The sequence below is a fragment of the Prionailurus bengalensis genome, chromosome D1 (assembly GCF_016509475.1).
Source record: "Prionailurus bengalensis isolate Pbe53 chromosome D1, Fcat_Pben_1.1_paternal_pri, whole genome shotgun sequence".
In the NCBI taxonomy this organism is placed as follows: domain Eukaryota; kingdom Metazoa; phylum Chordata; class Mammalia; order Carnivora; family Felidae; genus Prionailurus; species Prionailurus bengalensis.
The window spans coordinates 2034133-2047265 of record NC_057346.1 but is presented as its reverse complement, the minus strand read 5'-3'; positions in this window follow the sequence as shown (position 1 = coordinate 2047265).

The window sequence follows — 13133 nt, the reverse complement described above, 5'->3', positions numbered from 1 at the left end:
CTGAGTTGTTAGTACACTTTTTCTCCCCTCACCCCTTCATTCTCCCCTTCCTTCCCTTAGGTGCTAAAACTTAATTTTGATTTTGGTTAACGATGTCCTTTGTCCCTCACACCTAAACCCTGGCATGTAGGCTGTAGGTGTGGCTACGAAGGACGCTGGCCCAGCGTGGTGGTTACACATTTGTAAGGGTCCGGCTCAACGGTTCTCCAGCCAAGAGCTTGAATGCCAGGAAACGTGCAAGATGCTGTAGAGAAGGCCAATGCCGTAAGGTGGTACTGGGAGGTTATGGGGAAGGGACTTCGAGAGACAGTCCCCAGGTGAACAGAGACATGCCCTGGGTGGATCCGCCCTCCCACTGCCCTCCTGCCCCAAAGTGGGCCACGCCTGGGTGTCACCACGGGGATGCATGCTCAGGGTACAATGTTGCGATGTTGGGATGCTCGCTGGGGAGGGACAAAAGTACCTTCCGGTGGGGGGGGGGGCATTCTACACTGGGCCTCAAAATGCACAGGAGGACAATGGGAGACTTCCTTACAGGGAAGACCTTGCAGCAATTTGGATGCCTTAGGGCACACGTAAAACACCTGAAAAACCAGAAGGGTGGAGTTGTCTTTTCTTTGGAAAAGTGCTGTCTTTGTTTTTAACTTGGAAGTCAATTACCACCCACCTTCCCTGCAGCGATTTTGAAGGTTACCTTCCAATCAGTGTTTGTTACTAGCTTATCACTTGGCAATTTCCGTTGTGTTTTGATTCTCCATTTGGTTTTTTAAACCTCTAAACCCGTTATGTCTGAGATGCGAATAAGGACCAGGAGAGCTCCCTGAATGGGAGAGGAAAAAATCTGGTTTCTACTCCTGATCTTGGGTAGTAACATGGTGATAGCCTCAATCCTCACCAGAGGGCCTGCCAAGAGCCTCTGAGTCAATTCCCTATGTTCTCTCGGAGTAGGGAGTCCGTGTCATCAGAGGGGTCGGCTCTTACCCCCGGGGATTTCTCTCTAATCATTCAACTCTTCAAAGTGGGGAATGGGAAAATTCTTATTGTCCTATTTATTTTTGACCTCTGGCATAATTCTCTCTGAAATACTCTCTTCAGGAGTCAAATTACCAAACAGCAAGTTGCTTGGTTCTGAACACAGGGCTCGTTTCATTTTTAAAGAGTCTGCTGGTATTTTCAGAACCATGAAAGCTCCCTTTCTGTGCTAACCGTTGGTGACCTGACCATCAAGCAAAGGGAATTTCTCTCAATCCAGCTCCATAGCGATTTCTACCCATCAGAGAAGGGGAAAAACTGCTTTCAAATAAAAACTTTGAGCCCCAAACTTGGCTGCCCCACGGAACCGCCTCAGGAATTGTCAAGCCTACTAATGCCTCTGTCTTAGTCCCCGATGTTCTGATTCAGTTCGGCTGGGGACAAACCTGGCCATCTGCTTTGTAACTATTCCCTGGTGATGCTAACTCAGCCAGGATGGAGCCCCAGGTAGGCAGGACCTAGCAATGACAGCGAAGAAGCTCTGTAGGTGCATACCTTCGGCATTAGCTTCTTGGATTTTTTTTTTTTTTGAGACCTTACTGTTCTAATGCAGGAGGCTAACCTCTTCCTCTTCGGGTTGACTTCATGTCTGTGACCGAAAAGAGGTGTGGTTTTACTTCTAATAAACCTCAAATAGAGGTACCAGCTAAGTGATGGTTCTATCTTCCTCTGGGGGGCCTTGGAGAAAGTATGCTGCTTCTGTCCTATGCTCCAGCCCTGTGGGGTGATCTGTAAGCAAGTTTTTGGAGAAAATGAAGTATAGAACGTGCTCTGAGCTTCCGAAAAAGCTGGGTGGCTCCAGATGTAAAAGAAAGCAAATGGTTGGAGGCTCCATAAGAAAATAAAATGTACTGTGGCGCCTGGTGGCTCAGTCCCTTAAGGGTCTGACGTCGGCTCAGGTCATGATCTCCTGGTTTGTACGTTGGAACCTCGCGTCGGGCTCTGTGCTGACAGCTCCTAGCCTGAAGCTTGCTTTGGATTCAGGGTCTCCTGAATCCTGTCTCTCTGCCCCTCTCCTGCTTGCACTCACTAGCTCTCTCAAATATAAACATTAAAAAAATGTTTCCTTAAGTGTACTAAGGCTCCTCAAGACCCAGGCAGTTCATGGGCATTACCTGCTGAAGGCCAGTTGCCATCAAAATGAGAAAATGCAAAAGTCTAGCATAAAATCCACTAGAAGCTCCGTGGATGTTACTTTCCTTTTTTAAAAGAGCATTTGAAAGGCACATAGCTGGATGATGAATCTCATTGGTGAAAATTATTTAACTTCTTTTATTTTACCAACAAGGAGTTAGGTAGTAAACCACAGAGCTAGTCCCATGGGCCTTGAGTTCACAAAAGGGATCTTTGTAAAGTACTGTTGCTTCAATGTTAAAGAAGGTTTTGTCATTATAAAGAGTTTTTTTTGTGTTTGCATCGTTTTACCTTGAGATGATGGCAAGCCTTTTGCCTCTGTGATCTTTGTGAGCTCACATTAACTTCCAGCCACCAAAGAAGCTATAAAGCTTACAGAAAGCAAACCTCAACATAGCAGACATCAGCCCTTGTATCCATAAGCACTTGAAAGGTGTAAATGGCTTAAACTCTGATAAAAATGCAGAGATCGAAAAAGGGATTTGAAAATATCCAACTATATGCTGTCTTCAAGAGCTCTACTTTCAAGCCAAAGACAAAAACAGCTTGGAAGTTGGAAAAAACAGAAATGTACTTCACATGACTGGTAACCAAGAGATGGCTGAGGGGGCCACTGAAATACCAGGCAAAATAGATGGGAACCAAACACTCTTAGGAGAGACCATAGATATTCTCAAGAGTTTCAAACTATGAGGCAAATGCTGACAGAATTGAAAGGAGAAATAATTCCATAGGAGTGGTTGGAGAGTTCCATACCACTTACAATAGTGGATAAAACATTTGGAAATGGAACCACTAATAAATAGAGCTGAACAACATAATCCAATTAGACCTGAGATACAGCTACTCTGAGAATCAACTCTATCTATAAACGCACCATGAACACTGAATAGGCAACTATCGAGGCATTAGTTTTAGGAGAAATACAGGGTTTGGATTATACAGGAGTCCAGTAACAGCGTTTTTATTCAAAGATAAGAATTTAAACTTTTGTGTATGTGTTTGTTTAAAGATACCATATTTAATACACAGTGTAATTGTAACACTTGAATTCACAGCCAACAGCACTATCCCTCCTATCTGAATAAAGGTTACCCCACATTTATTTTCTCTGTAAGACCTATGACTGCGGTCTTGCCCTCAGGAACAATGGACAGCATTTCTGCACTGTGCTTGGGAGCCATTTTAAACTTCAAAGTCACCAATAAGATGCACAAAACAAACACCCTGCTCTACTGACATTACAAAGCACTCTGGCTTATGGTATGAGAGCTGTAATAGAAAGCAAGACCATATTGCTGTATGTGGGCTGGGAACATACACTTGAGGCAACACTCGTACCCGCATGTGCATGCCTGCAGCTGACTGCGAAAGCATCAAGAGTATTGATTTCAGAGTAATGAATGTTAGTAGGCCAACAGGGAAACATGAACTAGGAATAAAGATCATCCATATATGGGACACTCCACTGAACAAGAGAACACAAATGAATCACAAGTGCATGTGACGGGGTGCCTGGCTGGCTCACTTGGTAGAGCAGGTGACTCTTCATCCTGGGGTCATGAGTTCAAGCCTCACAATTGGGCTTAGAGATTACTTACAATAGGGAGAAAGCAGACAGGAGAATCATGGCAACCCAGTAATGGTGGTCTCCTTTCAAGTGCATGTGGAATATTTACCGTATTAGGCCATATGTTACATCTCAGAACAAGTCTCAGTAAATTCCAGAATGTTGAAACGACCCCAAGTACCTTCTCTGGGGCATGGGGACAAGGTTAGAAGTGATTCACAGAAGGAAAACTGGAAAACACACAATCTGTGGGCATTAAATACCATCCTCTTAATGATTGGGTCAAAGAAGAAATGAAAAAGGAAATTTTAAAATACTTGGAATGAAAATGAAAACAAGATAAAATTGGTGGGATAGGGGAAGAAAAGTACTCAAGGATGGCTATAGATTCCTACAATAGAAGAAAGACTTCAAATTAATCCAAAACCTCGACAGAGACTGGTGAATTCTAACAAACACTTAATCTCCAGTCTTGCCAAAACTCTTCCAAAAATTAGGGAGGGTTCCCTTATTCATTCTATAAAGCCTGCATGACCTCGATACCAAAGCCAGAAAATGCAAAAAATCTATAGACAGACACTTGTCAATATGGATGCAAAAATTCTCAATAAAAAACTAGCAAACTGAATCTATTGGCATGTAAACCCATACTGACCAGGACAGAGTGGGATTTATAATGAACCAAGGTGGTTCAATGTAAGAAAGTCAATGATGATGCATGACACTAATAAAACCAAGGAAAGAACCTACATGATCTCAATGCAGAAAAGACCTTTGACAAAATTCACCTTTTCTTGATATCAAAACACCGAGGAATAGAAGGTAACTTCTGGAACAGAACAAAAGGACACCTATGTAAAAAGAAAAAAAAAACCCACAGCTAATAGGATACTAAATGGTAAAAGGCTGGAAACTTGATTGCTAAAACCAGGAATAAGGACAGGACATAAACGGTCACTGATACTCAACATTGTAGTGCAAGTTCTACCACAGAAATGCCACACAATGAAATCAAGAAAACTATATTCACAGATGACCTGATCTTATACATACAAAAATCCAAAGCATGTACATGAAAGTTGTTATAAATGAATGCAGTACAGCTATAAAGTTGACAAACACAAATAGCCATTTCTTTCTATACCAATGAGCAGTTTGTTAAAGGTATTTAAGATTACATGTATAATGTCTAAAAGAATAAAACACTTAAAAGTGTAAACTTAACCAAGGAGATTAGAGGTTGATGTACCAAAAACTACAAAACGTTGCTGAAAGGAGTGACGAGACAAATAAATGGAAAGATCTCCCATGTTCATGGTTAGGATGATTTAATATTAAGGTATCATTGGAACCCAAAGTAATCTCCAGATTCCAAGTAACGTCTACCAAAACTTCTAAGGGCCTTTTTCCCCCCCCACAAATGGAAAAGCTTACCTTAAAATCGACAAGGAGTTACAAAGAGCTCGGAAAAGCCCAAAGAATCTTAAGAACAAAGTTGGGAGACAAACGTTTGACTTGAAAACTTCTTACAAAGTTACGATAATCAAGATCATGTGGTATTTACACAAGAATAGATGTGTAGACCAATGGTATGGAATTGAGAGTCCAAAAAGAAAGCCATGGATCTATGACCTGTTGGTTGTTGACCAGAATATTCCCTAGAAGTGACAGTTCTAGGCCAACTGGATTTCTGGTACAAAAGAATGCAACTTGATCCTGTGGGAGATGCAGGAGAAAAGCATCAAAGGAAAAGACTTCAAAAGGGAAGAGCTGCAGAAGGTGCCAGGCCTTAGGACATGTTTACACAGCTGAATGCAGCCGTGGCTGGTAAGGAACGCCAAGAGCCATTAACCTTGTCCGGGGACGGATCCTCCTCCACACCTGACCCTTCCTAGTGTTATAGAAAGCAATTAACTTGAAATTCAACCTTGAAAAGCTAAACGGTTACATTAACACACTTGCTTAGCTGACTTTATGCACTTAGTATTTAGCAATTATCCTAATAAAAAGAAGCTTCATTCTGGAGTTGGGGCGTCATTCTGACTCGAGTATGAGGACCTTCACTTACCTGCAATTGGCTTGGGGACTCATCTTCTGTGACTCCAGCCATAGACCCTACAACATGATCCCACCCCCATCATACAAAGTAATCTCAATGCATGGATAACCTAAATACAAGAAGTAAAACCATAAAACTTGTACAAAACACAGGAGTAAATGTTCATAACCTCGGATTTTCCAACAAATTGTTAGCTGTAACATCAAGAGAACAATATTCACGAAAACTAACTTTGGCTCATGAACAAAGGAAAAGGAAACTACAGAACAAATTGTTTTGGAAGCCATATGATGATTAATTTCTACGATATACAAAGAATTCCTACAACCTACCAAAAAGACAAACCCAAATGTAAAAATAAGCAAAGGACTTGAATAGATCTTTCTCCAAAGAACTTACACAGATAGTAAGCAGATGAGGAGATACTGAGTCTTACAACCATGACGGAAGTGGACATCAGCACAATAGTGATGGGCTATCAAGTACCCACTGGGATGGCTCTAATGACGGGGCAGGCAGGTGACCGGTGTTGGGGACAGTGCACAGTGACTGAACCCTTGGATGTTGATGGTGCGAATGTGAAGTGGTACGAAAGTACCAGAAGGTACAGAGAGTAGTCGGGCTATAGCACAAAAACCTGAACCTTGAGGACCCCATGCCTAGCACTTGGGCTTCTAGGTATATGCCCAGAGGAACTGACAACAGGGACACAGTGATACTTGTTGGCCAGTATTCACTGTAGCATTATTCAGAGCCTCTGGAAGGTGGAAACCAGCCGAGCATCCGTCAGCGGATGAATGGAGACACCGTGTGATCTATACATACTGTGTGCTACGGGGGAGCTACAAATAGCATCGAGTTCTGGTACGTGCCCCAACACGGATGAACCTTGAAAAGTACGCCCGGCGAAAGAAGTCTGAGTCCAGAAGGACCAAGAGCATATTGTCCAGTTAGATAAAGGACCTAGAAGACACAACTACCTAGACAAAGTCTATTGGCGGCTAACTGGGGACTGAGTGAGGGGGGCTAAGACCCTGCCTGTTGGGACAGACTTTGTCTTTGGGGTGATGTAAAAGGTTTGGACATGGACAGCGGGTGGTGGTTGGGTAACTTTGTGAATGGCACCCACACCCATGGAGCGCCCTTATAAAAAAGGTTAGGATGGCAAATAACAGTTGAGCTGTTTCACCACAATAAGAACCAGATGTCACCCTTAAAAGACAGAAACGGCTTTTCGCTTGTAACTCTTAGTTATTCGATAACCATTCCCAAAATACTGTATGAAAAGGCAACACGCTGAAATAAGGGGTATTTGAGTGCAGATGTTGGGTCCTGAGAGACATATTTTGAAAACCACCACGGTGGTCCTGAAAAAATGATCCTGCCTCCCCTGCCTCCCCTGCCTCCCCTGCCTATTCATGGGAATCCAATGTGGAGGGCCCAGCTGGCAGACTGAGATGCCAGCCACCTTCCTAGAACGACAAGTGTTCTTTCAAGACAGGCTCCGCCACGGGTCCCACTGCAGACCCGTTGTCAAGTGGATGCTGAGTGAGCTGCTCGCCTGAATTTTCAAGTAGTAATAGGAAAGCAGACACTAAATATCAAGTTCGTAAAAAGACAAAAAGAAAAAAACAAAAAACAGCTTGTAAATTGGGATTCCTTGACGTTTTCCTCACTTTACACCTTGGAGGGCCCCAGGACGGTCCCCAGTGATGGGGCCAAGTCCCAAGGTGATCTCTTCCATAGCACGGCTTGAAGGAGCCTCCGTGATCTGCTTGCAGAGGGCTACCTCCAGCCCAGACCACCATTCTGAACTCCAGCCTCCTGAATAGAGTCCATATTGTATGTGACCTTTTATTACACAATGTTGACCTTGTGCGAGGCACTCGCCTAAGCACTTGATGTGTATTTGTTGAATGCTCAACCATCTACTGAACCCATTTTACAGATGAGGAAACTGAGGACAGCTAGGTAAAGGAAGTATCCTGAGGTCCCACAGCTAGTAAGTGACCAAGCTGGGATCTGAACCAGGAAGTCGAGCTCTAGAATCCATGCTTTTAACCAATACACTATGCTCTGCTGGGATGAGTAATGGATATCATGTAACAACTACAACAAGCAACACTTATCCCATCTCCAAAACCCTGCTCCTCCCCAAACTTCCCCAGGTCAGTAAACGGACTCGTCGGTCTTTTAGTTGCCAAGTCCAAAAATGGTGGATGATCCTGGAGTTTTGTCTCAAGTATCCCACCTCCAGCCCATGGGCAAATCCTTATGGAAGAATCCACCTCTTGTCACCACATCCACTGGTACTTGGGCCACACCAGTCACTTCTCCCCTGGTCTCCTATCCAGCCCACAAGCTTTCGTTCTCACCTTTTTCCCACAGAACAGCCAGAACGACCTTTTCAAAAAACTTATTTTTGAGAGCAGGAGCACAACAGAGCTGGGGAAGAGCAGAGGAGAGGAGGGGAGGGACAGAGAATTGGAAGCAGGTTTTGCACTGACAGAAGCGAGCCCACCGTGGAGCTAGAACACCGGCACAGCTGACTGAGCCCCTCAGGTGCCCCTGGGATGACCTTTGAACACACAATTCGGATGACCCCTGAAATACAATAAAATCTTGAAGCCCATGTACGAGCTGCAAAGCCTAAGGCAGCCTTGTGGCTGCCATCTGGGTGATGGGAAGAGCCACCTAGTCCCCTTTTGCTTGTTGGTTTCTCCTTTCTTGACTCCCTGGCCCCCATTTGCTTTCGTGATCGCATAGAGTTTGTGCCTTTGTTCATCTTGTCTGGCCCTTCCCGGGGAAACCCTTACTCCTTTAGAGAATTTTTGAGCAAAGACTCAAATCAAGATAACAAGTGCTGGGACGGTGTCCACAGGAAGGAACTCTGTGCACTCGGGGTGGGAATGACCAGTGGTGCTGCCACTGTGGAAAACTGAACAGAGGTTCCTTAAATGAAAAATCAGCCGATTCTATCATCCAGCAATTCCATGCTAGGATGTGTATGGGAGGGAGGTGAAAATCACTATCTGGGAGACCTAGCCATACCCCCGTGTTCATAGCAACATTATTGGCAACAGCCAAGATCTGGAAACAAGCCAAGTGTCCATGGGTGGGTGGATGAATAGACATAAAAACTGGTGTGTGTATGTGCGTGCACATGTACATGCACACATACGTGCACACGCTACTCAGAGGAGGGAGCCCCTGCCATTTGCAACACGGATGGACCTCGAAGGCATTATGCCAAGGAAAAGAAGCCAGACAGAGACCTAGGGTAGGAGCTCACATGTGGCACCTAGAATATCCAAAACTCACAGAAACAGGTAGTTGCTGGTGGGTGGGGTGGGGTGACGGGGGGCGGGGCAAGGAGATGTTGCTCAAATGACAGAATTTCAAGGCAAAAAAGTTCTAGAATCCAGTAGTATGCTGTGGTTAACAATAGGGTGTTACGTATTCAAAAATGGCTAGGAGCAAATCTTAAGTTCTCGCCACAAAAGTAATTATGGGAGATGATAGTTTTGCTAATTAACCTTATGGCAGTAATCATTTTGCAGTATGTGCACCTTCTATCATGTGGCCTACCTCCACTTCACATAATATGATAGGTCGGTTGTATCTCAAAGCTAGGAAAACATCCTACCAGGGAGAACTTGCTGGTCTCTTACATAGACTACCAGTGTGCCCCATCCTTGTTCCTCTCCATTCTTGTTATCCTGCATTTCCTTGTTTTCTTTAAAGTCTGTTCCCCTTACGTAGTGACTTGTTAATGATCCAAATCCTTGCCCTGAAACGTAAGCTCCTTAAAAGCAGGGACTTTGATTTATTCAGTTTTGCTACCGCCTACAAGAGTGGTCCCCATACTGGTCACTGAGAACTTGAGTTACGGAATTCTTGGGGATCCTACGGGGGTGGAGGTGTGCAAAGCCCCTTCTGTCTTTTGGGGAATTGTAAACTTTCTGACAAAGCTGTCAGATCCCTCAGGGTCCAGAGAGCCCTGGGGAAGGTGGTGAATCTGGCCTTCTAATGTTTCACAGCTTACACTGGCATATGAGCATCTCTGGGTGAGGGGATTTTTTCTTGCCGATCCCAGTAGGAAAGCATTATCTCAAATAAGCTAATACCTAGAAATAGCTATTTACCAACTCCTGCAATTGGACGAGCACCCAAGATTTTCCTACGGTAATCGTTAAGTATGGTTATCCATATTTTATCAAGGAGTAAATAGACCCTGATAGAGGTGCAAATAAATCACCTGAGCTCACAGTGACAAAGTGCGAATTTATGAATCGGCCTTAATTATATAAATTTATGAATTAGTTTCCTCAAAGACAGACACTGGGGGACAAATAGTCTCTTAAGAAGTGGAGTAGGAGGAGGGACTGGGAGGGAAGAAAAGCCTCTTGAGGAAAGGCTACATGAAACCATGGGTCCCTGCTCTGGGGGACCACAGTTCCAGTCACTGGGAATGGTAGAGAAAGTGTGGAGGTCATCTGGGAACTTGACCGTTGATGCATACTTGTTCCCTAAATAGGGACTCGTATGAAACGCCACACGAGGGTCTTACTGTCTCTTCCTTCCAATCGGTGAAATTGACCTTCCTGTGAAGAGGAGGGAATATAACAAAAGAGGAAGATCCTATGACACTTTAACTGGTCTAAAGAGACTAACCCAACACGATCAACAGGGATGACAAATAGCCCCATGGGCCAACAATTAGATTGGGGTGACCTCGGGGAATAAAACAACTTCCGAGTGATTAAGACTTACCAGTCAAAAGTATTACATCACTTACTGATCCGAAAACTCGATCAACAGAGTAAGTTACCCTAGGGATAACCGTGCAATCTTACTTTAGAGTCCATAGCAACAGTGGGGCTTAGGACCTCCGTGTTGGATTAGGACATCTCGCTGGTGCAGCAGGTACCACAGTTCCTTGGTTCGATGATTGACGTCCTGTGTGATCGGAGTTCAGACATGAGCAATCCGGATCAGTTTCTGTCGAGGAAACAATGTCTGCCAGTATGAAATGACCAGAGGAACAAGGCCCACTTCACTAAAATGCCTTGTACCCAAGAGAGATACCATCTCAATCGAAATGGTTTGGCAGTTGATAGGGCCAGAGAACACGGGCTGGTTAGGAGGGCAGAGCCCAGTAATTGCAGAAAATTTAAACTTGGATAATCAGAGGTTCAAGTCCTCTCCCCAACAATATGTTCATAGTTAGTAGTCTCTTGTTGATGGTCGCAATCATTCTTGCTGTGGCTTTCCCCCGACATGAGTTGAACACAAAGTACTAGGTTATATACAATGTTGGAAGCTTGGCACTGGTATCATCCCTCACTACTTACAGGTTGTTCCTGGGGGTTCATCTCGCCTGTGCCCCCATCCTGCTGCACGTGGGGAGTGAGACAACTGGTGTCCAGGAAGGGCCCTGAAGCAGAGATGCATGGGAAGCTGCCACCATGACGGGGAACTGACTGTGGATTCTCTCCGGACAAGGCTGAGGGGGTCCTGACAGGACAGGAGCAGGTCCTGTAGCAGGTGCACAACTGACGGGAGCTGGGCCTGCCCCAGGGACACAGGTGTACCTGAGCACAAACGGAGAGCTGTAGCATGTTCTGCCACAAGTCTAATTTGAGTCACCACGGACCTCCCATTTATGTGGCATTCTGGGACCCACCCACACCCAATGTCCTGCAACCCAGTTCCTCTGCTCCCTGGGTTTGTTTTTATTTATTCACCTTGACTCATTTCTTGAGCAGATATTGGTGATGCCTCTTATTTGTGTCTGGTCAAGGAACAGGAAACAAAAGAGCAGGGCACAGTTTTGTCCTCCAGGATTCTGCTCACAGGTCAGATGTGAGCTGACCAACAGTGCTGATCCAGTTTGGGAAGGCTGTGCCCCGGAAACGGGTGGGAAAGGGAGCAACTTTAGCGATGAAAAACAGAATTCTGTACGCTAAAAACAGAATTTGTCCCATGCAAATCTACCTCTCTAAAGCCAACAACAGATTTGTCACCAAAAAGTGAGAAAGGAGGTGCAGGTGAGACCTCCTCTCCCCGATCCCAAGTACACATCAAACAGCCCTACGACATAGTTTTCCAGCTACGAAGTGAACCCTGCTCTAGAAAACGTCTCTACAGCTTAGGCACACGATGGATTCACGTGGAGGGCTTGTGAACCCCAAGATGGCCCAGAATTTCAAATTCACTAGGTCGGGTGGGGGTGGGCAGGACCATGCTGAAAGATTGTTCTCGACTGATGGTGGTGCCACCGTTCAGGGGACCACGCTGTGAGTACAGCAGGTTAGGAAACTCATTCTAGTCTGAGGCTGTGAAATGCACCCTTTGTACAAGAATAAGTAAATGCTTATTTTTATTGTGGAAACTAGCCTGCGATGCAGGAGGGCTCCCGGGGTGCTGGTCTGTTTCTCCCTGGGGGTGAGGTCTCTCTAGGCATGTTGACCGCCAGATATGCCAACATTTCAGTATGTGTCACAGTTGAATACAAGAAGGTACCTACAAGGAGAAAGAAGGTTTGGTTCATCCCCCCCACCCTCCCCAAAACAGCTCTCTCTCTCTCAAGGGTTTATGAGGTGTGTGTTTTGCTCTATATGCTTTATATGCTTTGTTTAGGGGCTCTGCTAACCTCGTAGAAGAATAAATCCACTTTTGTGACTTCTGAGTAAAGATGTCCAACTTAGGGCTCCTGGGCGGCTCAGTGGGTTAAGTGCCCGTCTTCGGCTCAGGCCATGATCTCATGGTCTGTGAGTTGGGGCTCCGGGCCATGCTCTGTGCTGACAGCTCAGAGCCAGGAGCCTGTCTCGGATTTTCTCTCCCTGCTTCTATGCAGTTAGTGCAGGCTCTCACGCGCTGTCTTAAATAAAAACGTTAAAAAATAACAAGTTGACCTGTACGTCTTACACCTCTTCTTGGATCCATGAGTAGTGATGTTCTCGACGCTTTGCGGACCAAGCAGAAACTGAAAACTAACCAAGTGTTTGTTTCAGACTCTCAGAGTCGGGGGAGGTGGGTGTTTGCTGATGGCAAACCACAGCCCCGAAGGAGCGGCCGCTTGGACCTGGAACATGGAGAGGCGATCACAGTGATGTGCGAAGCCCCCAGGGATTTCTGGAGTATTGCACACACTTTCCTCCTGGCGCCTTCCCGTTAAGAGATGCTTGGCCACAGGGACGTGTGCAAACGCTGGGAAGCCACCACAGTCACAAACAGCGTGGGGCTCAACAACTGTTGCCGCTGGAATAGTGGTGGGGACGCAGATCCCGGAAGGACACGCGAGTCCGTGCGCGAGGGTGGGTGCTACGAGGTCGG